The sequence below is a fragment of the Schistocerca gregaria genome, chromosome 9 (genome assembly GCF_023897955.1).
Source record: "Schistocerca gregaria isolate iqSchGreg1 chromosome 9, iqSchGreg1.2, whole genome shotgun sequence".
NCBI classification, from domain to species: domain Eukaryota; kingdom Metazoa; phylum Arthropoda; class Insecta; order Orthoptera; family Acrididae; genus Schistocerca; species Schistocerca gregaria.
Window position 1 is genome coordinate 251,026,820 of NC_064928.1, and position 27,318 is coordinate 251,054,137.

The following is a 27,318-nucleotide window of genomic DNA, read 5'->3' on the forward strand; positions in this document are numbered from 1 at the left end:
CCCCTCCCCTGTCAGATGAACAGGCCCGGCCGGCGCTCTTCCTGCCGTAAATCACGCAGCGCAGCTGCGTGCGACCTCCCCCCCAACCGCTAATAGCTAACCGCGCCGTCGCTTCCTCTTTCACTCGAATCCCAGGCACGGCGCCAGCAGTAAGCTGGCCACGTTCTGCGCTCCCTACCCGCCGTCTCACCATCCTTTCCAATTGTGTGAATTTTCCCTAAGGTGAATTCCACAGCGTAAAGTATCGTATCAAATGCATTTTCACCATTGTTTATTTGTCCCATTATTCATATACCGGTTTCCATTATTAACCATGATCCAGGATAATGGTTAATAACCAAATATATGAGCGCAAAATTCCTCTTGTATACTTACAGTGTACAACAGATTAGTTAGAAGTGTCCCATATTACTTTAATACTGAACAATGTCGAAATTATCCAGTGAAATTGTACAAACACCTGACATAACTTGTCTTAGAATAGTGACAGTCATATCTCATAGACATAACAGGAAAAGCAAGACGAACAATTACTGAAAAAAATCCTTTAGCAGTCAAGTTATGTCAAAGGTAGTACATTGTAAGTAGGCTGTTCAGGTTTTTATGTTAGTAACGCCACGTAGCGCTGCTCTGTATCAAAATCACTGACTGTGCTGTGTGCAGTCTGTGCTGCTTTGCATTGTTGGAATATTTACTATTGTAGTGTTGGGCAGTTGGATGTGAACAGCGCGTAGCGTTGTGCAGTTGGAGGTGAGCCGCCAGCAGTGGTAGATGTGGGGAGAGAAATGGCGGAGTTTTGAGAGCGGATGATCTGGACGTGTGTCCATCAGAGACAGTAAATTTGTAAGACTGGACGTCACGAACTGATGTATATATAATGACTTTTGAACAGTATTAAGGTAAATACATTGTTTGTTCTCTATTAAAATCTTTCATTTGCTAACTATGCCTATCAGTCGTTAGTGCCTTCAGTAGTTAGAATCTTTCATTTAGCTGGCAGTAGTGGCGCTTGCTGTATAGCAGTAGTTCGAGTAACGAAGATTTTTGTGAGGTAAGTGATTTGTGAAAGGTATAGGTTAATGTTAGTCAGGGCCATTATGTTGTAGGGATTACTGAAAGTCAAATGGCGTTGCGCTAAAAAATATTGTGTGTCACTTTAGTGAATGTCCGAGTACGTTCAGTTTTGCTCAGCTGTTTGAAAATTAAATAACGTAGGGGTTTATCAGCACAGTTATTCATAAATTTTTCTAAGGGGAGGTTTCAACATCTTTACTGCATAGCTAACATACCAACATACTTTTACATCAGTGGTAAAGTCAAAGAACACAATATCTTTACCAACATCTTTGACGGAATGTAAACAAAAACAGACAACATTAGTACTGAAAGAATAAAAACAGTCGCAAGATGAAAGTGGAACCGTATACACCTGGTTACGTAATAAAAGCAATAATGTTAATGTAAAGTGCAGCATCGAATTTCCAGTGGTACCTCACTTACAGCAACACGCTTTATGCAATAAGATGTGTCAGACAGCGTATATATTCAGAAACATTTAGTCTCCTTCTGTTTTAACTAAATTATGATGTTCATAGACATCCTGGATTATCGTTAATAACCGAAACTGGCCTATGACTGATGGGACAAATAAACAGCCGATGGCTAAAATTCATTTTACAAAAACAACTATCTTAATATATTTTATCGGTCAGATGAGGACCTCCATTGGTCACAGTGTCTACCTACCGTGCGGAGGACCCGGGTTGGATTCTCGGCGGTGCCCGGGAATTTCCGGCCTCGTGGTGTGAGTCGAGTAGCGGCTTCAGGTGAGCACAGCCGCCGACGAGGGCCGGGGGAGTGAGAGCCGTGACGAATGACGCCATTGGGAAGAGGATGACACGGCGATCGGTCGACGCGATTATCTTGTCAGCGCCAAAACGCGGAGGTTTGCCAGCTTTGAGGACTTTTGGGACCACTCTTACATCGGAGTACAATTCTACACATGCAGCAATTTTGTACCGTACGTACTTAAAAGTAGCCATAATTACAATATGACCACTTTCTTAAAAGATATCATTCACTTGCGTCGGCTGTTCTTTTAGTCTGAAATAATGACTTTTGTATCAGTACTTAGAAGCAAGTAGCTACTGTGACCCACGCGCGTTAGCACGTCCTATCCGGGATTAGGGGAGGCGCGCCGTGCGCAGGTCGACTCTGCCGGGCGGATTAAGGACGACAGGGGGTGCGCCGGCCGGCCTGGTTCTGGTTTTTAGGCGGTCTTCCACGTCCTTCCAAGTCAGCGGCTCCCAACCTTCCTGAAACCATTACCCCTGAGTGCAGTCAGAGCGAATACCCCCCTCTCCCCACAGCTACCACCATCCTTCTGCCAAATAGCAATTTCCCTGCGTAACTTAAGTCTGGAATGGCAAGCGATTTTTGGTTTTGTTAAGCCATTGACTCTGACAACTGGCACTTGTTACTTATAACAATAATTTTTTTATAGACTGATGAAGCAATTCTCAGTGCGTCGTGAGTGCCACCTACAACTCCTCCTCAGAAAAGGAACTTGTAACGAAACATCCTCTGTGCCACACACTCCTCTTCTAACGACACTTGCTTCACCCACACACTGCATCGCATTTAAAATAAACCTAGCTAAATGTGTGTACTGCACTTAAGCTTCGTACATCGCGTGATCGCTGGTCTCCTTATTTCTGAAATGGCAGAAATTGAAAGACTTCAGGCTGTCAGTGGTTTGTGTATCACAGCCATTAATAGAAATGACAATAATAGTGTGTAGGGCTTACCAGCATGGTGGTAGTCATTGCATGGTTACTGTTGTGTTCTCACTTCGTTCTTTTGTCTGTTGCGAAGCGAGTAATAAAGCTTTTTCTGGTCCGTTGTGGGAACTAGCTACAGCTCAGAAGGCATTTTCACGAGATATTTAAGTGTATCTGATGTACATGCGTCAGTTTTAGTGCCATAGTTTCACGGCAGAAAGTACAAAGTATGTTTGTAGTGGATGCACTTTGTAAGGAAGATGACGATCGTGCATTCGTTTTGCAAGCTGCAGCCTCCACCAAATTGTGTCATGCATTAGTGTTAGAATTCGAAAAAAAAAGGATGTGATCGGTATTACAGTCTTATGACATAGTAATAATTTAGTTCCGTGACGTAAACAGAATTGAAGCCTTTTGTTTTTACCCCTCTGAAGATTTCATTTTATCCCTCCCCCCCCCCTTTCAGGGGGGAAATTACCCCTAGGTTGGAACGACTGGTGTAGGGTACACACGTCCCGTCTCAGCTGTACGATACGCCAGCATTTAGAAAATCTTTGCACAGTTTCACACGAGATAACACCAGAGGCAGAAACTTGGCGGCTGCCATCTACCACCAGCATTGTCCAATACAGTAAACATTACCGGTGCCGTGCAGATACGGAATAAAGTGCAGGAAGAAGACGACGTCGCACATTCCTAGACGCGTGGGAAGCCGACTTGCGATAAAATACGGAATGTCGCTTAGTGTTCTCATTTGCTGTGTTTATATCTGCACCTGTGTACAGAGCACGGCGCGTGGCGGAGGGTATCTTGTACTGGTACTACTCGTTTCTTTCTCTGTTTCACCCGCAGATATACCTCTTCAAGAGCCTTCGTTTACTGCTATAATAGTGAGGTACAAAACGTATATACACGTGTATGAAAGTAATATTATCTGACTTGACGCGTTATGAAGAAAAGAAATTCAGGTCCAGTGCACAAGCATTGGTGCTTCGTGGTAGTGGGGTAAGGGCTGCGTACAGGGATGAGCGTATTATCGATGGAGGCAATCGACAAACTAAAGAATGTTAGCTTCGGTTTACTGCAGAAATATGGCTTCACATCGCTAGACGTTATAGTACTTGTGTTTAAATTTGAAGTTAGAGAAAGCGCAAGTAAATTTCCGATCCATTCTGGACGCTGGTTGCCGGCCGTATCGGGCATGAATGTGTGTTGTCCTTAGGTTAGTTAGGTTTACGTAGTTCTAAGTCAAGGGGACAGATGACCTCAGATGTTAAGTCGCATAGTGCTCAGTCATTTGGACGTTGGATTCCTGCCGCGGCTACTCTATCCTGGCGCATGGTGGGCGTTAAGACGAGAGCCAGTCGCTTTGCGACGTTTCAAAACTTCTTCACTCTCACGTTAGACGAGCAAACGTAGGCTCATTCGACAGATGGAAGGCATTTACGGACACTTTTTACTCAGTCGTATGCGAACGTACCTGCTGGGGGTGTGACGACTCATATATAGTTTCTCAAACGTGAACAACACTTGACTTGTCTCAAACACTGGAATCTACAGTACCACCTGGAACACTTCGATATAAATTTGGTACATACGAAATTCTACATAGAAAAGATGCATTGTTGACGTAATACACTCCGTACCACGTTTAGTGGTGGGCTGCTGATGTGGAAAGAGTGAAGTAAACAACATCGGGTAGTCAGCTTGTAATACAGTGCAATGTGAAGTGAGCATAGGCCAACAACGAGAAGCCTAATTCTTTACGACGTATCACGCAAAAAAGCCATTTGAAGCGTATAAGTATACAAGAGTAAGATAAATTCCTATTGTAGACCACAGTTAAATTCAGTTGTCTACAGTCATCGTGAGCCAATAATAGCGGCAGCAACTGTGCGTGGAGACGGCTCTAAACACTCAATGAGCAAGATTCGGGGCGCTGCGGCCTGGCTCGATAGATTTTTGTATTTCATATGCTGCGGCAATACGGCGTACGCAAATAATAAAGTCGGAATATCATGTGTGATACACAACAAACAAGTATACTTTTGTTTTTTTAAGCTTTTATTTCAGAATGTTTACATTTGATTATCGTGGCCACGTTTTTAATACCAGCTGTGACACCCGATCACACAACCATGTGGTCGCTAGCAATACGCAGTAAATTTGATATTTTCGTTATTCGTACGAAATGCGGAATGCAAAGCGCCCATCTGCATACATCTGTTAAATTAAAAAAAAAAAAACGGGGGGGGGGGGGGGGGAATCACGCTGTGTGGTTGTGCTGCAGTCAGACGTTATTGCAGCGGAGACAAGCACTTTGGCGCTTTTACATCGAAATGAGCCGTAGTAGTGTAAAAATTCGTAGTACCTAGGGGTAGCTACTCTGTAAAAATGTGCGCAGCTAGCCGTTTGATTCGTGCTTTAATTTCTTTCTTGCCATTGCTGCAGTCCAACAATCTGTATAAAGAACATCTGCAACAGGCGGAGGAAATACCAGAATCATGAACACCGTTTTCCTCGCTTATAAAATGGATGCTTTACGCCGTGACCAGCGTCTAGTGGAATTTAATTAGGTACTTCGCGAAGTAGAAACACGTCAGTGATGAAATGAACATCCAATGCTGTCTTTAATTTTTTTTAAATAGAATAAAGCCTAGCCTGTTTGACCTCACGGCATCGCCACATTACCCATGGAGGTATTCAGTTTTCACGATACGTTGACAAGGGAGGAAAATAAATAAATACAGGAAATCGGTCACTGCTTATCAGGTCCAGTGATGCACTCAGGTCGCTTCGGGTGATGCAGATATCAGGTAAACACTGAATACGTCTGTAACTCTGCAGAGAAGTGTTGACTGATTAAAGCTGTGTGTCGTACGAGGACTCGAACCTCTCCCTTTAGCGAGCAAATACTGTACTAACGCGCGCTCTGTTTTAATCTACCAGCAAGTGTCAAATCAGGGCTGCGAAGTGATAACTCATTCTGGAAACAGTTTGTATTCCTTCTCGCCGGCCGGAGTGGCCGAGCGGTTCCAGGCGCTACAGTCTGGAACCGCACGAGGCCGCAGGTTCGAATCCTGCCTCGGGCATGGATGTGTGTCATGTCCTTAGGTTGGTTAGGTTTAAGTAGTTGTAAGTTCTAGGGGACTAATGACCTCAGAAGTTAAGTCCCATAGTGCTCAGAACCATTTGAACCATTCTTTTTGAATTGGTATTTGCCCTCTGTATGCCGGCGTCCTTGGTGGGAACTTGATCGGTATGGCCGTAATGACGATGATGTCGACGTGGACGGAACATTAAACCCCCACCTAGTGTCCCTTCCTCTGTAGGCCGGACAAGAGACAGACAATGGTAGGCGTCGAACCCGTCACATTAACAGGCGGGGCTAACCGAAATAAAACGTTGGGGCTTCAGCTGACGCGAGATATCGACTTCTCTGTAGACCAGTGCTTATAGTATAAATGGGGGCAGGAGGCGAGGCACTTCCAGACTAATCGACGGTCATCTCGACTCGGAAGCGCCAGGTAGACTTCCACGGGCTTCCTCCTCCGCTGCGCTCGGTTGCTGCCACAGACACACACACACGATGATGTAAAGGACACGGCAGAACGCGAGAGAGAGAGAGAGAGAGAGAGAGAGAGAGAGAGAGAGAGAGAGAGCGGACGACAAACAATCTACTCGGGTGATAACCGGTTTAGTGCCCGCTCGCGTTATCGCATCGATCGCTCGATACGTCGGACGCGCGGGTTGTGTGCGGTGGCTCCGCGCTGTGCACGCGGGATGGGGGGGAGGGGGAGTAGGGTAGAGTGGAGGGGAGAAGAGGTGGCCGGGCAGGAGGAGGGGGAGAAGGGGTGAGGGGGAGCGGGCCAGGCAGCCAGCCGGTATAACGGCCCGGCAGATAACAAGCGCGCAGCGCACGCCCGACTGCAATAAATAACTGGGTTACTCCGACATCTCCGGCTGCCGTCCGTGTCTTCCGAGCCGTCGCTGATGCTTCAAACGGGCGCCACGCACGTACCACACTCGCGTATTAACCACGAGTAAACTGCTGACAACGGGCAGCTTCCACCTCCACGACGAGGAACAAATGTTCGCAGTGGTAGAGAACCGCAAGGCACCGCCTAATGACCGCGTGGAACAGACTGAGATGCTTCCATTGCACTTCAGTTACGAGGATAGACCAATAAGTTACGCCCTATTCTTTTTCAGCCTTTCGTAACGGGCTGTCAAGTGAAAACGACAGAGATGGATAAAAAGTAAGTAAATTATTATTTCAAGAGCAATCGCTGTAACAGTTGATACATGTGTGCCAGTATACGACAAGACGGCCGATGCCTCCTTGGAAAAATGTTACTGATTGCCTGTAGAACCATGCAAGCATTGAAGGAATGTTGACTATTCTGTTGCAGAATAATGCCCGCTCTATTGTTGCCTGGAAATGCCAGAAAGTGCTGAATAAATATTTTCTTGCGCGTGAAAAGACACGGACAAAAGCACAAAGCCGGCCGGGGTGGTCGAGCGGTTCTAGGCGCCACAGTCCGGAACCGCGCGACCGCTAAGGTCGTAGGTTCGAATCCTGCCTCGGGCATGGATGTGTGTGATGTCTTTAGCTTAGTTAGATTTAAGTAGTTCTAAGTTTCAGGGGACTGATGGCCACAACAGTTTGGTCCCATAGTGCTCAGAGTTATTTGAACCTGAAATAAGGCGTTGACCCACTCGTGTCACAGTGGGATAAAAGTATTATTACGGCGACGGCCCCGGTGTCGACGGCAATATTCCCACGGACTGGCGCATCACAACTCTACAGTTGGTTCTACAGGTGTCGACGATAATTGGAACTGCGTGTGAAATGACTGAGACTCCTGGATACTGAAAAGTGTCCTCGAGACGGGTTTTAACTGATGTTGCGTGCGACGCTGTAGTGCGGAGTGAAAAGCGCTGATCGGCAGTCTGTGCCACGAGTCTGTGAAGCTGGGAAGGACGCTGCCGTGTGGACCGGGGCCAACAGCTGCCTGAGCCGGGCCGTACGGAGCGTTTCTCGCCCAGCACTCGGCGTCTCTTCTCTGGTAGAAGTGTGCGCCTCTTCAACCGGCGGACCTGCCCCAGGTGGGCAGCTCGCAGGCAGAATCAGACGTGCTACCGAGCCAGGTTTGGGGCAGTCGCTGATGCAGACAGTAGACAGTCGCTACTGTATCGGTTCCAGTATCAGAAGGCAGCTGCAGGCAGGTGAGAACATTGCCAAACCACCAGCGTGTTGCACACGGCACTGCCAGAGACTCCCCTCGGTGGCAGGTCTGCAACTCAGCCCGGTGACGGCAGTCGAGGAGCGATTAGTAACGTCTCCAGCTCACCGAGACTGACAGTGGCGTGCTGCCTACCGCATCCTGTGACGCCACTGGCAGAGTAAGACACGGCGGTCGGCCGGTATCGAAAGGCCCACCAGGTGCTGGGAACGGGCGGATTAGGGAGGAAGTCACGGACTGCAAAACACTTACACGAATTTTGTGCAGAAGAGCGGAAAAACTGGCAGAAGCCGATCTCGTGGAAGATCAGTTTGGGTTCTGCAGAAATGTGGGGACACCTGACGCGATACTGACCCTCCGACAGGTGAAACAAGGCAAACCTACGCTTATAGCATTCGTACATGAAATTCTGAACACAGCAGGCATAAAATACGGAAGCTAAATGGTATCTACAACTCGTACAGAAACCACACAGCAGTGATAAAAACCGAAGGACATGAACAGGAAGCCACAGCTAGTTGTTAAATCTGTACACTGAGCAAGCAGTAAATTGCAACATGGTGAAATTTGGGAACGTAATTAAAAGTTCAGGGGGGAAGCAATGAAAACTATACAGAAGACATTTCAATTATGTAAGGGGCAAGGGTAGCGTCTTGGAAAGCGATTATATGATGTTCAACAAATATAAAACGTGGATAGTGGAATGTAGTCACAGTATATCAGGCGATGCTGTGAGGACATTAGATTAGGAAATGAGATACTAAAAGTATAGCTGAGTTTTGCTATTTGGGCAGCAAAATCACTGATAATGTCCGAAGTAGAGAGGACATAAAATACAGACTGGCTGCAGCAACAAAAGATCGTCTGAAAAAGAGGAAATTATTAACATCTAATTTAACTGTGGATGTCTTTTTTGAAGATATTTATCTGGCGTTTGTCTCAGATTGCACCGAAACAGTTAAGACATAAAGAGAATAGGACCATTTTAAGTATGGCATTACAGAAGAATGTTTTAAGATTGGATGCTAACTAATTACAAATACTATCAGGAAACGGTGATTACAGTTTGTCGTCATCTATATGAAAAGATGGACACAAATAATTTAAAAAGTCTGCACATTACATAAATCAACAGAACACACACACACACACACACACACACACCAGCGGATCTCAGAACAGAGACGTTACAGCGAAGTTCTCAAAGCAGAATGTCATGGTCGTTGTGACCGTGAATCGCTTATTTTAAAATGAAAGAGAAACATTGAAGAAATCTAGGAGAGGAAACAAAAAGTAACCAGGAAAAATTTAGGTCCGAATAACTGTGGAGGAGAAAGCTAGAGATTAATATCTAATAAGGGAATTGGAAAAAGTATGCCAAATTTATTGCAGTACGAAAAAAATATAGACTCTAAAATTTTATGGGTGTATAAAAAGAACGGAAGCAACCAGACTAACTAGTCAGGTTCTATAATTCTACGAAAGTAAATAATTTTTTTCGAAGGTAAAATTGAAGCAAATAAAATGGACCGGTGTAGTAAAAAAAAGACGTCGAGAAGCAGGAATAACACAACTTGGTATAACAGGCAGGAATATTTTTAGGCAGCTGGGCTGGCAGAGACACCGGAGAATGAAACAAGATGGTCTGAAGAGCGGAAAAAGGAGCCCATTCTGAGAAACGAGAGAAATGTTCGTCATGAAGAAGGTTGAAACAAACCTCGAAATATCTGAAAGTGCCTGTTCGATTATATGGTTCATTAGTGCCGAAATCTGCGCTGCAGTAAATAAATCACCTGGAGATATAGTGAGCGAAGATTGACTCCAGATATCATTCGAGAAAACACAGATATTACATAGATGAAGTCAGCACGAAAGGTACTGCACATGAGAGAAGTTTAAAACTCTAGAAGTAGGCAGAGACAAAAACCTCTGATAATGGAGCAGCTGCATCACGCATCAGAAAAGCGGGTACAGCATACCAACTGAACAGATATGCCTACTAGAAGAAATCAGCATCAGTTAACACCAACACACGACATATCTACACACCGGAGGTAATATATGGTGCATCCCTTGCTATGAATAGAAAAGGACTGGTCGAGGAATTAGATATAGGAGATGATGTATCTTCTGGAAATATCCTAGGCTCAGTCAAAGAAAACAGAGAATTCAGTAGATGACAGCAACGACCATGAACTCTGTCTTCCTGCAGGGCTGAGCAGTCGGGTCTTCGCTATTTTTTCAGCAAGTACTCATTGAGATAGAAAAAGGCTCGCAAGAAGAGCGGGTAACACTGGAGCACACAGTAAACTCCAGTGGCACATTGGTTTACAAGGAAAGAAAAAGTTGAAAACTGTCCAAAACATGGAATGAGGCGAGCTAGAAACAGCAAGGGAAACGAATGCGGGAATACTGGGCTAAAGTTTTAACAAAAGTCCAGGCCCGAGGAAGAGTTAGCGTGGTCCGGAGATGGCAGCTGCGACACGAAGAAAGAATAATAATAAAATTAAAATATTAAAATTTCTATATACACAGTTCGGGTCTGTGCAGTAGACGTGAAATAAAATCATAACTCTTGTTTCGTATTGATACGTAATTTAACTCTGGACAGCAAATCACTATACAGTAAGGACTGCCACTTTCCGCTGCTTGCCGCCTTCGTAATCCCTGTGCAACTATTTTTTCTTATTCCGCAATTTTCAAAGTAACGCTTCACCGGCCATTTTTATTGTCTCACTTTGTGTTCCGGTAATGCAGTGCACGCTCTTCACAATTACAATAGGATCAGTGTCCTAGCTAAACGCGTGGCCACCCTACGCCAGTTAGTAACTGCACACAAAACTAAATCGTGATACTCACGCGCGTACTCCTACACTGGTACGATGACGTCACAGAAAAAATTGTTCCACGAAAAGCACATACAGGTAGGATGTACCCTTCGTGGGCTCAGCCATTGTTTACTCGTTATTAGGCTGGTAGTTATTAGCGGTTCAAATCTGACATATTGTCGCGCAAGGAAGTTCGACCAATGAGCGAATAGTGGTATTCGTGTCGAAAACGGCAACTGCTGCCAACAACCACTCCTGAGGGTTCTCTTTTTGCGGTGTGACCGCACGGAGCAGGTTGTGCGCTCGTGCCTCCTCGTCGCCCCCTCCCCCCCCCCCCCCCACCAATACCCCCCCTCCCCTCTTCAGCAAGCCTTACGGCGAGTGTTGTTGAGTAGCAGCTCTATTAAAAGCGCGCGACAAAATCGAAAGACACACCAAGTGCCATCAAACGGAATGACTTACACAGGCGGTTGAGAGCACCTATACGCTAGGCATTCACACAGTAGCCTGCCTGCGACTGCGAACGCTGTTGCATTCGTGTGTGCGCCGCGCACGCCATTCTACAGAGCAGAATCTTCACGGTCGCTCCCCCCTCCCTTTGCTGAGTGTTCAGCTCACTTGCGACAGCCGCTTGCATTCTCTCTCTCTCTCCCTCCCTCCTTCCTTCCTTTCCACTCCAGTAGCTCGCCCCATCCTTTCGTTCTGCAGTTCCGCTTCTTCTTCCTCCTCTTCAGTGGGGACAAGGACGGCGAAGGACGTTCGTGAGGAGGCGTTACTGACAGTCGTGGGCAAAAGAGGGAGCTGTTCAAGAAAGAGTAATGCAATGAGCGCCTAGCCACAGGCACCGATCCACATATCTATATTACGTACTGAACGACTAATTCGGAGCATTTCCTGTAGCTGGCTGTCTATCTAACGGCTCCAGTGTAACAGAAATTTCATTTACAATATTTCATACAATTGGGACTCAGAAAGCTGTGACAATCTACTCATTAAGAACGTTGCTCTTACGTTCACCTTTAACACAGTAAAACAAGTGTTAACAGTTAGAAACTTTGTTTACCTCTAGGCAGTGTCCATACAGCAACAGAAGAAATGGTAAACAAGGTTCTTAAAAGTTCCTTTGACTGGTTTTATGCGAGTGGCCTCACTCTCAGTTTTAAGAAGACACAGCGTGCTCAGTTCTACATATCTAGGGGTGCTACACGAGTGTAAGAAATGGTGAGGAAATAATGCATAGGGCGTACATTTCAAAATTCTTAATGTCCATTCTGATGAGAATTTAATCTGGAAAAAACACATTTTGGAACTTCTCAAACAGCTTAGTCCAGCTATATTTGCACTTAACAATCATTGCAAAACTTGGGGAGAGGCAAATCAGGAAGTAGACATTTTCATTGTGTAGTGTCATATGGAATAATGTTCTTTCATAAAGTCTAAATTGCTCAAAAGCGTGCTGGAAGAGTGACTTGTGGTGTTCACTCACGATCACCTTACAGGCATCTCTATTTTAGGCATTTTCACTGCTGCTCCACAGTATATTCCCCCCCCCCCCTTCCATGAAGTTTGTTGTAAATAATCCACTGCGGTTCAAAAGGAACAATGATATACACAATTACAGTACCAGAAAGAAAAATGACATTCATTGCTCCACATTAAGGTTGCCTTTACTGCAAAAAGGGGTGCGCAATTAAGCAACTAAAATTATTGATTACTTACCCAGTAGTAAAGTCTCTGACTGACAGGAAAACAAACTGCAAATGTTTCTCCTTTGCAACTACTGCAATTCCGTAGAAGAATTTCTACTAATGTAACGTCCAAAAAATGGCGTCTAGGAATTACTAAGGCACATCTTTATATAATAATGATAATAATAATAATAATAAACTTGTAAATGTTCAGCATGCAGCCTTATTTACAAATGAGAATGTAAAATGATTCGTTGCATATCATGAAAATTTATCGAGCAAATGATCCATTGAACATGAAACTAACTGGCGGTGCGCAAATACACGTACGTTATTCGTCCATCATTTCAGAATCGGAGCACTTTGCGACTTATAACAAACTTTACACAAAGTTTCAATACAAAACTTTTTCTTGCTGAGCGCTGAATCCCCCCCACTAAAAAAAGACGAAAGGAAAAATGTCTATCATTACTACATTTTCACTGGTCATACTGTCAAACGTGAGCATTAGGCATGACGTTTTAATTTATTCTCAACAGAGCTTCCATACCAATGAGTGTACCTCCCAATTCACAGTACGACACATGGTTTGGACATATGACGTCATAAGCATTGAGGCGCCGTCAGAAACCTCACCTTCCAATAAATGTTTGACATTTGCATAGAACACGGACTTGGTAAAACCAGTAAGAAGAGGAACTAATTAATAATTTTAGTAATGTGTCTGACACGGTGACTCAGCAGCTAACACATTAAAGAAAATGAACTTTCTGGAACAAGTTCGCATAATTTGTGTTGGCAGCTCCCTACGGGCCAACAAAATTTGCTGTAATGTTCCGCCAGTTGTGTTCGTGACGTAAAAGGGTTTTATCATTTCACTATAGGATTAAGCAGAGTCTGTCATGTACAAATATTTGGCACTATTTTGACAAGTATTGTCTATAAGAAGTTAAGGATCCCAAGCTGTCCAATATTCGCAATGTTAAATTTAACGAATTTTTCTGTTACAGCATTTGAACTACATAGTTAATTTCTGGAGACTAGAGAGGTGGGTACGTTGTGTACCTTTGGGATTTCAGCAAGTAGGTGATTAGTCTTCATATAACAATATTTTTATGGCTTGAAAAATTAAAACAAGTTTTTTGTTAACTCCTGTTGGCTCGGAACTATTTTGTGGCATTTAATGGAAAGGCTATGATGAAACAGTGAATATCTTAGGTCTCTACCTATAATAATTCACTTAAATTGCTCCATATATGGCGATAAAGCACATTTGTGGAAATGGAGTTTGAAGTTTTAATAGCAGTTTAATGAAATTCCGGAATGGAGTAATGATTTTTCCAAGCCAGTAGATAAATGGTCGGCGGCTGTTGTCTTTTGCCCAGCTCGTCTCTACAAACTGTTCTGTCCCCTTTCAGCACTCTTCTTCCTCTCATTGTTTGAGTGATGCACCACTGATATGTATTTTGCACTGCACTCGACACCGAATATTATTTCCTTAGGTGTGTGTGGAGCCGGTCGCTGTGACCGAACGGTTCTAGGCTACTACGGTCGCAGGTTCGAATCCCGCCTCTGCTATGGATGTGTGTGTGCTGTCCATAGGTTAGTTAGGTCTAAGTAGTTCTAAGTCTAGGGGACTGATGACCTCAGACGTTAAGTCCCGTAGTGCTCAGAGCCTTTTTTTTCTTCTGGTGTGTGTGGCAACAGCACCGTGTGCTCTGTATTCTAGAGTGTAATATTTTTTACATTGATTGTGTCCTAAGGGACCGTGGACTTGGTGCAAATGCAATGGGCGCTAGGGGTCAGTTTTCAGTATCTGCCAGACACTGATGTATTGATGACATGTCTTCACGGCAGCACGTGCGATCGAGAACAGATAGCAAACGATCAGATTTGCACGGAGTTCTGGTCCTCAGCACACAGAAGCTTCTTTGACCTGGATGTCTCAGTTGATCGCTACTGGGGCGAGCAGTGTCCGCATTAACACTACAAACTATTTACCTAACTCCCTGGAGTTTTTTATTATTTTTTTTAAACAGGCGATTAGTAAATTGCACCCTGACTAAAATGAACTAACAATGCACATCATAAAGAAAAAACAAAGTTATGTCATTCTGAAGCTTAAACAGTTGCCATTTGTACCATGTTGGGCAACTACTGAAACATGATCCACAGACAAACTATCTGCGAAATTACTGGAAAGCGTAAATGAATGAAAGTCATATCAGGACAAACTTGTGTCAGCATATTCTTAGAAAATAAAATAAAAATACTTAAAATTGTGCTGAATACATAAATACGTGCGTCATTCTAAAAAGGAAAGTCTTCGATTCCTGTAGAAAAAAAAAACCTTTGGTGATTTTCTAGATAAGGGCCCTTTGAGTGCACAGTAAACATCTGCTTTTCCAAATATTTTGTCACACTTACAATGTCAGTGGCAAAACACAAAGTTGTTACTTCTTCTACCTGAACTTTAATTCTGTCTACAAATTCCTCCTTGATCTCCTTTACTGCTTGCTCAGTGTACAGACTGAGTAATACCTGGCACAAACATTCTCTGCTATAGCCCATATTTCACGGTCTTTGGACCTTACAAGTGCAGTCTGGTGCCCGCAAAAATAGTAAATAACCTTATTTTACCCCAGCTGCCTTCAGAATTCAAAAGAGTGTATTCCAGTCAAGAAATTCAAAAGGTTTTTTTTTTCCAAATCTAAAAAATGCTACAAACGAAGGTTAGCCTTTGTATAGTCTGTCTTAGGAAGATAAGTGGTAGGGTCAGCATTGCGTCGCGTGGTCCTAAGTATCTGCATAACGATCCGTAAGGAAAGTGCCACTTCTAAAATAAAAAAAGGTAAACGTCTTTCCTTTCACTTCGGCACAGCGAGACGCTGCGCTCTGAAAAAGAACCAATCCCTGAGGAAGGAGCTGCACCCGATGACAGAGACGTCTGCGGGGCCATTTCACTCTCGTCGCCGCGGCTGTTTCAGCGCAGAACAAGAATATGACGGGAGGCCACCTTTTGAGCCGCGCCGGTCGTTAAAAACGAATGGGAATTTAACTGCGGCTATTAGAGCGACTAATGAACTGCTATTAATCCCGCCGAGGGCGGGCAGGAGTCGATCTGATGAGCGTAAACTCGCACACACGTGTGTGTGTGTGTGTGTGTGTGTGTGTGGTGGGGGAGGGACGAGAAAGGAGGGGGAGGGAAGGAGGCAGACAGAGAGAACGCAGGCGCCTCTCGCGGTCTAATGAGGGAAGAAACCAAGTTAAGATCTGACGCCAGATAGTTATGCAAGCCGCGCAACGCGCAGTAAGAAGCCTGCAATTCCGTGTCTAAATGGTCCGCTAATCTTCGACACGGAAAATAATAAAAGAAACCACACACCTACTGGCGACAAAAACTTCGCCTTTTTAAGCGAGTCGTTCGCTGTACCTCACACTTTGCAAGGGCGGTCGTCTTCATCTCAGGGAGTGCTCGGTGAATTATACGCCAATCTGACATTATCAAGATCTGCCCCCGTCGGATACCTAACGAGCGCGTGTGGGGGGCTGTGTTGTCCAAACAAAAGCGTTTATGTGCACGCTTATTATCTGGGTAATCCGACGGAGGTTCGAAACTCACTTTTTCGGCTACTGGATCAGTATCTCGAATTCAGGGAACACAACGGAACATTGCGTGACTTTATGACCCTCCTTTCTATGTAATAGTAAAGAATTGGAAAGATGTAACTTTAAATGAGGAAGTCGTACATGTTGAGCAACGTAGCATGGCCCAGGTCCATACAGGACTTAACGTTTGCGTGAGAACGTGATAAAACAGAGCCAGCAAAGGACGGGGAAAACCACTTGAACGGATGGATAGCGTCTTGAAAAGAGGTTATAAGACTGTTACGGACAAAAGTAAAAGAAGGATAATGGAATGCAGTAGAATCAAGGCAGACGATGCTGAGGGGGAATTAGTTTAGAAAATGAGGCGTTGAAAGTAGTAGATGAATTTTACTATTTGGCGACTAAAAAACTGCCGAAGCAAAGATGCAAAGTATAGATTGTCGACAGCAATAAAAACATTTATGAGGAAGAGAAATCTATAATCGAACGTAAAGTGGTAGGAAGTTTCTTTTCTGGGGATATTTGTCTGAAAGACCAACGCTTGACAACAACAATTTGGTTACAATACATGAAGATTGACGTAATTATTAACGAATGAAGAGGATTACACAGGATAGAGCAGTGTGGATGGAGAGCTCCATAGTACCAGTCATGGAACTGAAGACGAGAGCAACAACGTTAAACTGGATGGCGAGAGTGTGGCAGAAACGAAGGTCAAATCGTGTGCGACCGAAGGAAGTTAATCTGGACGTTTAATATTCTCAGTACACACAAAAAACGTTATCTGCATCTGCGTACTGGATTAGGAGCACTATACGAATATTTGCCAAAAGTGATACGGGCTATGTGTAATTACCGTCACTGGACGGTCTTGAGGAAATGTATAAAGACTTGGACAAAGTGTTCACTTGGAGCAATGACTGGCATCTCATCGTGAATATGAATAAACGGAGAACAGTGCCCTACAGCCGAGAGAAAAAAAGAAGCCGATAGTATCCGATTATGAGACCAGAAGACAACATTGCGTCAATCAGTTCTTTAGAGGCAGCACTAAGAAACGAAGTGGAAATGAGAAAATTAAAATCATTAACAGAGAAGTAGAAGGAATGGCTTGGAAATAATCTAAGGTTTTTGAGAAAATATAGTACAGTTCTAATTCGGTCAACATCACGTTTTTGCAGTCCAAATAACAGAACTCATTTTCTTATCTAATTTTCTTAGCATCGTCTGATTCAATTAGCGCGCATTTCAATACAGTAGTTTTACTTTGACAGATGTTTATCCTCTTACTCCATACCTTGTTTATTATTCGAGAATAGTGTACAGTGAGTGGAGTCTTTTTAACGGTTACGCTCTATAAACATACGGTGTGGGGTTTTCTTTCGGAAGGTGATGACTGTATCAGCTTCCCGCTCTCAAAAATCAAAACCTCAGTGTTGGCGTAACGATGTAATCGGACTAGCGCAGTGACAGCCCACTTTGCACGTGCCACGTAATCCGCTGTTGGGGGAGTGAAACGATTTCCTTTTCTTTTTTCCTTCCTTATTCTTTTTTTTTTCTGCCGCCGCTACAATACCGAACAGTTCATTAGAGGTTCGGTCTGCCTTATCAGATAGGGGGGAGGGGTTGACAGAGGGGGGAGAGGGAGAGAGAGAGAGAGAGAGAGAGAGAGAGAGAGAGAGAGAGAGAGAGAGAGAGAGAGAGGAAATTGAAAAACCCGTGAGCGGAGAGGGAGGGTGAGGGGTGGGAGGTGCAGAATTAGCGCCACCACTAATCGACTTCGCCGTCCTCAATTAATTAGCACTTAACGCGCGCCTGAATGTTCGATTAGTGGTTTTGTGCGCACCCTCGCGCTTCTCCAAAGTGGCTACACAGAATGGCCAACTGCGCGAAGCACATGTTTTAAAAAAATGAAAGAACGGAAGAATGGGAAAGGGAGGGTAGGAGACGTGAAGCTTTGTCGTATTTCGCACTGTTTAGGTCGCTTAATTTTCCCCTCCCACCGGTGAATAAACTGTCGGGAGGGGGGAAGGGGGGGGGGGGGCAGAAGGGCGCACGCGCGCACACCCGCCCCCCACACACACGGTGGAATAATGGCGAGTGTTTCCGTTCAGAATTAATTTAAACTGCCGGCGCGCCTCCCACTTAGTTATGCGAGTGAGCGTCGGAACTGTGGCACACGACCACCGCTGCCGGTGGGGGGGAACAATTAGCTAAAAACTTGTCACGACGGGCCCAGTAGCTGGTTTGCCGTCCGCTGACAATGTTCCCGTCAAATGAAATCAACAGGGAAGGAGGGGGGGGGGGGGGAGGAGGTTAAAAAAAAGTGCCAAGCAAACGAGTGCCTACTGTTATACCAGCGGCTGACTCGTCTAATCGCCGGCGGTGGAACGGCCCATGTAAGAGGCAGACGTTTAAGTTTCTACCTGTGCAAAGGCAGGATTGTATGTCTACAGTGGTCTGATGCATGGCGGTAAACAAAGCTGTCGTTCGTGCCTGTGAATCACAGAGAAGTACGTAACGGTGGGTGCTACTGTTCCATATGCTGTGGTTCCTTTCCATTTTGCTCGCGGGCGAAGAGTGCAAAAATCGGCTGCTGTACTGACACCATTTGCCTGAGCCTTGCACGGCCACCAAAGTATAAACGTTTAGGAGGCTGTTAGAATGTCGTTAGTTTATGCCGTGAAAGACGATCCTTGAGGTTTTTCTCTAAGCGTATTCTCTCAAGGTGTAAGACTTACTTTTTCGGGTACCTGCGTTGTAAGAGTTTTCAACATTTCTATTGGACTGTCTCGCCTGTTACCAGTGGCACACCCCACCCCTTCTTTTCCACACGATCCCACATCCCTCATCAGTCTGACCCGACGCGGGTTCCATATTCCCTTTACTCTTCAAGTATGGTTCGCGTAAGTGTTTTATCAGCGACTCTTCAGCAAACGGCAGTGCCTTTACCACTGAATCGTAGTTTGTCACTTGCTGTACACATAGTCAACTCTACGTGGACGCTCACTTAACAGACACACCTACGCATCGGTACAAGCGAATAGTTGTATGACACGAGTGGATCTACTTACGACTCGTCAATACTGTCCTCATATGAGAGCACAGTTTTGCAGTTCGTGACGTGTTCAGCTGCCACTCTTTGCACTAGACTGATAGGTTGTCGAGACCTAACTGGACATTACTGCACAATTTTTTACCGACCGTAATTTCGTCGCAGATAACTGAACCATCTGCCGGAGTTCGCAGATTCTCCTTCCTTTACAATGAGTGTTAATAAGAATTGGAAATCTAAATGATTTCAACAGTTTTCAAATTCGCAGTAGAAGAGAGTGTGTAAACGGCAAGATTTCAATTACCCATCGAATATCGTCGAAAACACAAGTGTTTCGCTCTACAAATCTTGCTCACGGAATCTGAACGCTATACGATTTATAGCAACGCGTAGTTCGCTGTTTTCGTCTGACCACTGCCCACAGCGTCAGAATTTGTATTGGCGAGTTGCGGCGCTGAGATTTTGCACCAACAATTCCGACTTTGCCACTTTCACACGTGTTTCTTGGCTGACCCCTGTCTCTGTGAATAATACCCGTAACATAGAAACCGAAAATGAGCAATCACAAGATTAGTGGAGAACGTGTCGACCACATCATACCGTCAAATATTTACGAGTTATACGATATGAAATTGGATGAGCACGAACAATCTGCAGCGGGGACGGCGATTGGCTGACATAGAACAATCGGGAGAGTACAGTAAGGGAGAAACGCGGTAGAAGACGCTAGTGGCTAGTGCATTGTTGCGACGTTTCGAGTCAGTTAAACGTAACGTAAGAGACCGAACGGTTTCAAAGACGTGCTGCTAGGGACGTAACGGGTCGATATATCTAATACGAGAAGTGTAACACAAATTCCAGGGGAACTTCAGTGGAGCCAAAGGCGAAGTTGTTGACGTGAAACCTTGTTGCGTGAACTTGCGGAACCTGCTGTACTCGAAGAAGACTGTGAACAAGCAGCTTAAGAACCAGACGACTGAGACTAATGCAGTTTTCAAACTGGCAATAGGGCTGAAATTCGCCAGTACTGGTAAGGAATACTCTCCGCCACCGTATATGCAGAACCAACGCTCAATCTCTAATGTTTGCGTCGTCAACGTGAAACAAAACGCGTAACTCTTATCAGCTGTACGACGTGTTAACTGCCTATAATTCGGTTGTTAATATATCTGCAAGTGCTTCACCGTAAAAGCTTCATTGTGCGTCGAAGTAAGCCTTTCATTGTCTATCCAGAACGAATTTCCTTTACACTCTTTCAGCCTTAGCGCACACATTATCATCGCAGCGATCTGTGGGCACAAAAACCATTTCTCTCTTACTTTTTCCTCACTGAAGTGTTAGCTCACAGGTGGCATAATTTGCGCAAGCAGGCAGCGAAATTTTCTCGGCTATCGGTTCGCACTAATTGGGCTTGCGACGAACAAAGAAACCGTTCTATGCATTCCGCAATCGAGTTGTCACGGCCGAACGGGGGAACTGCCGACGGGACGCTAGAAGAGCGACGAAGGGGTGGGGGGGGGGGGGTGGATCACTGTGTCCCCTCTCGTCACAAAAGGTTAAATGGCTGCGGTGAAATGTAATCGAGTAGCTTAACTGCCGGAATATGCTACGCGTCACCGGAGCTATGCCCAGGTATGACTGCGGAATTGACTCGATAATTGGAAGCTAATTAAAAAGTAATGGGAGGGAGGGGGGAAGGAAAGAATCGAGCGCGTAATGTTAGGTAAGTGATGGGTTTACCTGCGGAGCGGCGAGCTGCAGAAGAATGAGATTAGTTTCAAAGCGGCGAGCCGTGCAGCACTCTTCTCCGTTACTGCCGCTTTGTCGCCTATTAGGGAGAGATCGTTACGGCGAATCGCCGTCAGACAGATGGTCGCGCGGACGCGGAAAAAGAGCGGTGGACCAAAAGCAATATAATTAAAAGGGGCAGGGAACAAAAGAGAAGAAGAAGGCAGAGAAAAGAGGAAGAGGTCGTGCGTAACTGGTTTTGCGGTCCGCTCGGCGCGATAGCTAATAGCTAGCTGACTCGCCGGCGTGGCAAGTTGGCGACCATGACAGACAATGGCGTCAGAAAATAAGAGCAACTCTGCGCGTTTCGCGCAGCCGGGCTGCGAGAAACAGGCGTCGCGCACCTCACAGCAGGGAAAAACTAAGTGCGGGCGAACTGGCGCCGGGGATCGCCCGCCCGCAGAGATTTCCGCTGCGTGTGCGGGCACGCACAGACATGCGAGGCGAACGGCCGCTGGGTTCTGAAAATGAGGTCGCCCGTTCGGCCGCGGCAGAATGGAGACTAGCGGTGGAAAAAAAAGGTCGCATTGCTGTCCCGCAAGCATTTCCGCACACCGACAGCACTCAGTTTCGGCACTAATTCGACACTACTGTGAAAAAAACACTACACAAGAACTCACCTTTTTTGTGGAGTCGTGGCTCGCTGGGAGGAGAGCGATGACTGTGTACGTACGTATATCCTAGGCGGTACGTGTGTGGGTACAGAGTTCCCAGAAGCAACGGCAGACGGAACCGTTATTTGTCACGCACTTGTCTCGCCCAGCATCTGTCGTCACAGGGGATACGAGACTACAACACACTGGTCAGTGTAAATCTTTTTTTTTTATTTTTTTTATCGCACTGTGGATTGCTCGCCAGCGAGCTCGGGAAATTCCAACACAGTCGACACTACACTGTCTTTTTTTTTTGTTCGACGGCCACTGTAACTTCACTCGTTAGCACTTGTCTTTCACTGTTCACTTCCAGCTGTGATGCACTTTGCACGTCGGTTGCGCACAATACCAGCCAGCCACGGAGCTGTCGCGTTCACTGCAGCACGGCCGGGGCGCCAGCTCTGTGGCGATAAAGGTGAGCGCACGCACGCCGACTTCGCACCGATATACGGTGATAGCGGCAGGGTCCCTTCCTGCTCTGGACAGGGGCCACACGGCGCGGCCGGCGAAGCACTTGCTCGCCCGCGAGACGGAGATAACGAGCTGCTGGCGACTCGTCCTACGTGCCGCGTCTCGCAGTCGACTCCGCGCACGCCAGACGCTGCTCCGCGCACACACAGTGGACACAACACACACGCACGGACACGTCCTTCCGCCTCGGCGGGCAGCGACTGACTGACTCCTTTCAGAGGGCGAGCGCCCGTCCCTCCCCCTCGCACCCCCTCCTCTTGTCGCCCCCACCGCTTTCCCCCTCCACCGCCCCGCCGCCAACAGCCGAGCATCAGCATCCGACGGCCGCCGACGCGAAAACCGAGTGACAGGCATCGAGCGCCTCTGGCGGCAGATCGCCGCAACTGCGGCGCCAGACACACTCTCTCTCTCTCTCTCTCTCTCTCTCTCTCTCTCTCTCTCTCTCTCTCTCTCTCTCTCTCTCTCTCTACCCTCCTTGTCATTCCCTCATTTCCTCCGCCGCTCCGTCTCACTCTTCGCCGCTCCGTCTCTCTCTGCCCGCTGTCCCCCCTCCCACGCCGTCTTCTCTATAAGGGCTTTTTGACGCGGCGAGGTTTCCTGGCTGCGCCGCTGGCGAAACAGCTGATAACCGCCGCCGGCCGCCGAGGTGTCAGCGGCATTCAACGCCTGTCGCGCAGCGGTCGGGTGGGCGGGGGGGGGGGGAGAGGGGCGGCGGAAGAAGAGCGCGGTGGCGGAGGGGGAAGGGGGGCTCCCCGCGAGTAATACGTCACACGACAAGCGAGCAGCGGCGCGCCGCGGTAAACCAGACAGGACTTCCCGGGCGCTACCGGGCTTTCCGCCCCCCACCCCCCCCCCCCCGCCCCCTGTTCCACGAAGCAAGTGCAGCTCGCAGCCGCATCTGTTCCGTTCTCCTAATAGCTCCCGGCGTTCCTGGAATCCACCGCCAGCGAATACGCGTATTAAACGCTCCCGCGAAACTACTGTGCTCTGCGCATTCCGTTTTCTACGCATTGAGCAAAGTTGACTGTTGCGCTCTTTGGCCGAGCATTACACTTTTTGTACGAATATAGCGACAAGTCACTTTTTATATATTTTTAATTTTTTCCGCGTTGTGCAAAATACTATGTATTCCTTTTTCTGTGCACCCAGACATGTTTCGACACCTGTGTTTCATCTTCTGTGGATTTCGGTTTTACAGTATCGTACAAACTTCATGGTAGTTTTTCCTGGAAATTCATTATTTGTGGAAACTAATTTCTACATGTCGGCTTCCTTTTATACCTAACGCTGTGACACCATGTCATCTGCAAAGTAGTCGTAAAGAATTGGATTATTCTTGAGAATACCTTCTTGTGGGTCGCGATTGTGTATGTCACTATAATTATGTTTTTCGTCCATTTTAGCACCTGTGGTGTGTTTTCTTACTCTACTGCACAGATAAACATCGACAGCATCTTCCAATCACTACAAGACGATTTATATTTTTAGTTATACCAGTATGCCTTTCTGCCTTTACCCTATCTTCAATTGGTGACAGAAGACATACCATACAATCTGCAAATACTTCATCTGGCCAACAAAGATAAAACAGTGCACATAGTCTAACAAATTTAATTGTATTCTCACAAATGTGCATTCCCAAATGACTTCCTAAATAACGAAAAGGAGTTAGCCATCGAAATGTTTCTTATAAACTTCCGTAACTGACAGACACAACCAAACTCCAAACACAGCCCTGAAAAAAACGTAATATTAGCAATAAATTTCTGTTGTCATATCCAACGTGTATAGCAACTTTGCATGATGTAAGCAATTTTTCTTCACTTATTCATTCTCAATGTCACTCCAGTGAGTCAAATTTATTAACTGTGAGAAAAATAGATGAAATTAACTCCTTTATATAACATGTACTTCATTAGTTCTGTAATACTAAATGTAGTTCAAGTTAACTAGTTCCTGTTGCACAGTACATTGTGTACTAAGCCATTTTAAGTTTTAGTCATTCGGAAGGTTAAATTACAAACATTTAATGTATGCATTGACTACAGAAGTACGTTCAAAACTTGTAAGTAAACCGTTAATTGTAGACCTAACTTTCGTATGTAAACAAACATGGCGGACGATGCACTGTTTTTGTGCCACGGAGATTGGGAATAGCCAGGGGCAGAACAGAAGACGAGTGCGTTTAGCTAGTAACATATTGTACATCTACAACTCGCCAAGTGTGATAGTTAAACAAAACTGTCGTTTTCGACAGAGTAACTGCAACACAGGGATTATAGTCAACGTTTTTAACGATGCGCTAATTGGAGATTAAAAAATGTATTACACACATATTGATGGAAACGAAAGTACGTAAACAAGGTAGCTGAACCCTGAATTTAAGTAAGACGAGTAACGCGTTTTATCAGCATAGTTACAAAAGTTCCTTTGCCACTGGCATTTGGAACCATTTCTTAGAGAGATATGTATTTTATTGTTTCTACGTAATTTTGTCCAAGCACTCCAGAATTCGTTTAAATATCAGATACAAATATAAATGCAGCCAGTTTGCAGCTCAATATCACACACACAGAAAACATGTAAAAAAATTGCTTTAGTTCTTAAAATGACGTATCTTCAGATTTTCCTTGTGTTATGATATTCCACGAGGCTGCGAAATATCATTCACATTATTTTCATTAAATCAGAAATTAGTAATCATAATAAAATTTAAATATCTTAGTGAAATACTACAAACAGATACATTGGACAAAGTAGCTAATGTAGGAAAATGGAGGTGGTTTTCCAAGTAACAAAATACCTGTATAACAAGAAATCTACTTCGATAATGCAACGTATTGCAATGGGAAATGGAAACTGAGAAGTAATAAAGAAGTTTGTGAAAAGGTAGAACGAGTATTAGGCACCCACGAGGAAGGAAAGAGCAATATTCTGTCGACACCGGAACAGAATAGATAGACACAGAATAACAAAGGAATTTTTAAATTTCTGTTATAGAAACCAAAAAACATCAACGACGTGGATAAAAAAAAAAAATCAAACCAGACCTGACGAACAAGGAAGTGACGGAGGAAGAAATGGGAGGAAAGTTCGGAGCAAAAGTAAAAGTTCAAGGGATTCCAGGAGAAAACAAAAGAAAAGACATGGACAGAAGAGAGAAGAGAACAACGAACTAGTGGGAAGAGAGAAAGGAAAAAAAAGAAGACATTAGTTATTTCATGTGGTTCTTTGTCATCAGTCTACTGACTGGTTTGATGCGGCCCGCCACGAATTCCTTAGCAGGCCAAATCAGATAAAAAATGACGACGACGTTGGTGGTGGTGATAAAAAGGCGACTCTCGCAGTTTACGTTTCGTATCCAGAAGACCACTGGTTTCTATGAAAAAAAATGTTTTGAAGTCCTTTTTGCGGAACACTTTCTCTACGCTATGTTTATACGTTGTTCGAACTGGTTTCAGGTGTAAATCAGAAAAAATCAGCTGTAGAATTGCAACAATTGGAAAAAGATTTAAGTTTTTTTCCTAAAACAAGAACTTCTCGTGTACTACAAGAAAACGAACAAATTATATTTATGTTCAAATCTTTTTAGATGGAAGTGTTTTAATCATTTTTGTTATAAATTAGAATGAAATCATATTGTGTAGCAGGCCGCGTCATTATGAAACAGTAAACCAACTAAAATGCCGACGTTTCGACCGACTTTGCAGCGCACATCTTCAGGTCATCGCATGCTGCATTCTAGGGATGGTCATCACCTAGGTACTGTCTTACTTCGGTTTTCAGATGGTTGCCGGAGTCACATTCTGAGATGCCAAAGGACAGTGCGAACTAAAGTTTAGTTTTGACGGATGGCTGTGTGGGAGGCAATGGAATGTGCTGATCTTATAACTGAAAAGAAGAAAAAAATAAAATTAAAATACACAGCAAACAATGTTTTGAGTACATTGAATTCTGACATTTAGTATCGATACAGACAGCACTTTAGTGCATTTTCTGTATATGTCTCCTTGTTTCATCAGGTGATTTTGTTACTAACTTGAATGCGTACTCTTTACGATCATTTTCCTTTCCTCAACTGGCTCGAGAGTCACACAGAAAACTGTGTGCGGGCGGTCGGTACGTGGCTCCTAGATAAGATTGGAGGCCCCAATGTTGTCATGACAAATAGTTGATAAACTCCTGTATATCAGCGCGCTTTTGTTTGTGGAGACGTGTGAGTGTTGGAAACAAACAAATGCTCAGTTAGTGTACATACATACTGATTGAGACGGTCCTCTTTGACTATCACATTCGCCAGTAACTCATTCACGCTTTAATTTCGCAGTAAATATTTCACTCCGTTTATCGGTAACCTTTTGTATATATATAACATGCAGATGGGGAAGAATGGATAAAGCAGCAGCTTGCAGTTTGTTGACTTGCGTCCGTAATGTAGCGTTCGTTGAGGCTGTTCGTGGGCAATGCAGGAGCCTACAGCAAGGCGTAATTGCCAGAATAGTGTAACGAGATGCGGGAACACCTCTAGCGGGGGACTCTGATGATATTGACTCCTCTCACTCTTCTGTACATAAATATCATGGTTGTAAACACGGAAGGGAGGTGGCGCCACGGACTCACTCTGTAAGCCAAAGCGGCGCCATTTTACGTGGCCCAGAACATTAGCAGACCACTAGCGCTTCTTGTTCATTACTTCTGTCATGTGCGCGCAACAACTGTGTTAAGAACTAAACACTATAGATGTTAGGTAAATACCACAGCGCCAGGACGGCTATTTCGAACGTTTTTCTTTTCTTAGATGACAGTGACGTCACGGGATAGTGACACCGCGGTGAACTATGGGATATGAATGCGGTGAACCTAACGTCTTGAGCTAGCTAATATGGCGGACATCGGCCTCAGGTTTGTGACGTAATGCCACCCCCCTTCTTATTTTACCTCCACGATAAATATTGTGAAATGTACGTCTGTTCTGTCCGCGTCAGATGATAAGATTAGATTAGATTAGTACTTGTTCCATAGATCATGAACACGACACTTCGTAATGATGTGGAACGTGTCAGGTTAATGAAAGGTGTCTGTACAACATATTACATTAGACAAAATATTACATGACACTTAATAATTTTTTGAACTTGGGAAATTACCAACTTACTATATCCAAAAATTCATTTAATAAGTAGAAGGAGTTGCCATTAAG

The 27,318-nt window shown here is 45.0% G+C and overlaps 1 protein-coding gene across 2 annotated transcripts in view; it reads right to left on the reverse strand.

The window, feature by feature from the left end:
* Window positions 1-27,318, reverse strand: part of LOC126291612 (uncharacterized) — a 333,380-nt gene that overhangs the window by 140,621 nt on the left and 165,441 nt on the right. The window contains exon 1 of one of the 2 annotated variants that reach the window (XM_049985149.1): window positions 21,615-22,316. The exons of the other annotated variant lie outside the window; for it this stretch is intronic. The gene's annotated coding sequence lies outside the window, so the exon portion shown is untranslated. Of the gene's footprint in view, window positions 1-21,614; window positions 22,317-27,318 lie in introns of those variants that run through there. 2 annotated transcript variants of the gene reach the window in all.